Source organism: Alexandromys fortis, unplaced genomic scaffold (genome assembly GCF_014885135.2).
Source record: "Alexandromys fortis isolate MF-2015 unplaced genomic scaffold, M_Fortis_MF-2015_v1.1 scaffold_634, whole genome shotgun sequence".
Classification (NCBI taxonomy): Eukaryota; Metazoa; Chordata; class Mammalia; order Rodentia; family Cricetidae; genus Alexandromys; species Alexandromys fortis.
The window spans coordinates 6,233-8,769 of NW_026068501.1; the positions used below are offsets into that span (position 1 = coordinate 6,233).

Consider the following 2,537-nt stretch of genomic DNA (forward strand, 5'->3'; position numbering starts at 1 on the left):
TTAGGCTTCTGAGTTTTGTGATTCACTTCAGCTTTGTGAAATTAACTTAAAACTGACGTTAAAGTGATTGATGAAGTAATTCTAGTGGTAGGAGAGCTGGCTTTAGGTGCTTATTTAATAATAGCATACTGTTTAATAATCTCACTCCTTTTTCTGTATTAAATTACTTGTTGGTAAGTTTAATGTATAATTGTATTGAGTGATGTAAGTTTTTCTGTTGCTTTACAGGCTGCATTTGTCAGGGATGTTTTATTACCAGGAGAGTGGGATGTGTGTGTCACATCTTATGAAATGCTCATTAAAGAGAAGTCTGTGTTCAAAAAGTTTAACTGGAGATACTTAGTTATAGATGAAGCTCACAGGATAAAAAATGAAAAATCTAAGGTAATTTGATACTTAATCTGAACATTTTTGTGTCTAAGGGTTTGATTCGGAATGTTCTAACAATGGGCTTTGATTCTTTCAGTTGTCAGAAATAGTGAGGGAATTCAAGACTACAAATCGACTGTTGCTAACTGGGACGCCTCTTCAGAACAACTTGCACGAGCTCTGGTCACTTCTAAATTTTCTCTTACCAGACGTGTTTAATTCAGCTGATGTAAGCATCTCTTTGTGGTTAATAATATTTTGGTTAATGCCTTATAATTTAATAATAGCACTGTTTGAGGTGGTCATTAATTTTTTTACACTGGCCTGTTACTAACTTACTAAGTTGGTCATGTATTCAGAATTCACTTTTGAGCCTTGACTTTAATCTCATTTCCCATCAGTTTCTACAATTGGAATGGCATATTCTTACTCCTGTTTGGCAATCAGGGCTGCTTAATTTTACCTCAGAGTTTTTAGGTTAACTGCTTCTTTTCAAAGCATTCCCAAGTAGCTTTGTATATCCCACACATTGTGTTTCATCATTCAAGAAATGTCCTTCAGATGTGAAGGGATCGTTTAACCCTCTGCCATGGTTTCTCTTCCAGTTGCTGTGATAAAATACTCTGACAGAGACAAGGGAGGAAGAGTTTGTTCTGGCCCACAGTTCAGGATATATACTGTTAAGGTTGAGGGTGCTGGCAGTAGCTGATCACACATCATTCATATTCAGAGAACAGTGTGATAAATGTGTCCTGGTTTCTGCTCCTCTTCTCCGTTCTGAACAGCCCAGGATCCCAGCCCAGGAATAGTCACATGGTTGGATAGAGCTTCCTACACTCATTGACGTACTTGCGATAGTCCCCTGTAGTCGTCTGGGAGGCCCGTTGCTGGGCTAGTTCTAGACTGTCAAGTTGACAATGGAGAGTAAGCATCGCTCATGTTTTTCGTTGTGGTACAATAACTTAGTCTTCATGTCCATCAGTTATTTACATAACAGAATGATGTTAGAAGTGGCTAACTGTTCATTGTACTAGGGAAAATAATTTATGTATCAGCAGTCTGTGCTGTTAGTAATTACAGTTGCTAAACCAGTGTTCAATTCTGAACGATTGTTCCTATGTCTGGAATGGGTGGGGAGAGCTTTGTAGACATCCATGTTAATACATTTATATAAATAAGTTATATAAAGGTTTTAATTTTGATTTATATTAAGGGTTATTTTAAAAACAGGAATTTGGATTTTTGTTTGTTTTTTGATTTTTCGAGACAGGGTTTCTCTGTGTAGCTTTGACGCATGTCCTGGAACTTTCTCTATAGACCAGGCTGGCCTCAGACTCACAGAGATCATCCTGCCTCTGCCTCCCAAATGCTCTGATTAAAGGCATGTGCCACCACTGCCCAGCTCAGATTTGAAAGTTTTAATTACTAATATTTTGATGTTTCTGAGACAATTTTAAGATAATTTGTTTTTCTTGCTAGGTTAACTTTATTTCTGCTAAAGCCCTCAGTTATAACAGAGATTATAGCGTGTTTGCTTAATATGGCAAATTATAATAGACATTTTCAAGATATTTGATAAGAAAATTGTCCTTATTCAGATCTTATCTAAATAGTAATGAAATGCTTTTAATGTCAGTTTCACTTTGATTAATCAATAAGATGGGCATTTCTCAGAAACCTTGAGTTGTGTATTAATTATTTCTGTAAAGTAGCTCTCAGACTCTGCATTGTCAGTCAGTCTATATTTGCGGAAAAATGCTTAAGAAATAATAGGATTCGGCCCCTTGTCCTGGTGCTAGTAGTAAACATGATACTTGGAAAACAATGGCTTGAACTAAATTATTTGTGTGTGTGTGGCTCAAAACTCACATACCATACTAATTCTAGAAATCATTTTACATCTGTTGCTTTAGGGCATTTGTGGTTAATACTGTTTTTGACCTTAAGATGTATTTCGTTTGTTGATCTAGGACTTTGATTCCTGGTTCGATACAAATAATTGCCTTGGGGATCAAAAGCTTGTTGAGAGGCTTCATATGGTATGTATGGCTAGAGCATATTTTTCAATGGTGAAAAAATATGTAAATCACTTATTTTACTGCTTACAGGAGTATAATACAGAATTATTTGAATTTAAAATTTACTGTTTGAAATGACATTAGGGAGAT

At 35.9% G+C, this 2,537-nt stretch overlaps 1 long non-coding RNA gene across 4 annotated transcripts in view; it reads left to right on the top strand.

Moving 5' to 3' along the window:
- Positions 1-2,537, top strand: part of LOC126495808 (uncharacterized) — a 14,375-nt gene that overhangs the window by 5,379 nt on the left and 6,459 nt on the right. The window contains exons 2-4 of one of the 4 annotated variants that reach the window (XR_007590236.1): positions 229-384; positions 467-598; positions 2,340-2,531. This is a non-coding gene — a long non-coding RNA (uncharacterized lncRNA). Of the gene's footprint in view, positions 1-228; positions 385-466; positions 599-2,339; positions 2,532-2,537 lie in introns of those variants that run through there. The other 3 variants (XR_007590237.1, XR_007590234.1, XR_007590235.1) reach the window with 3 other exon arrangements.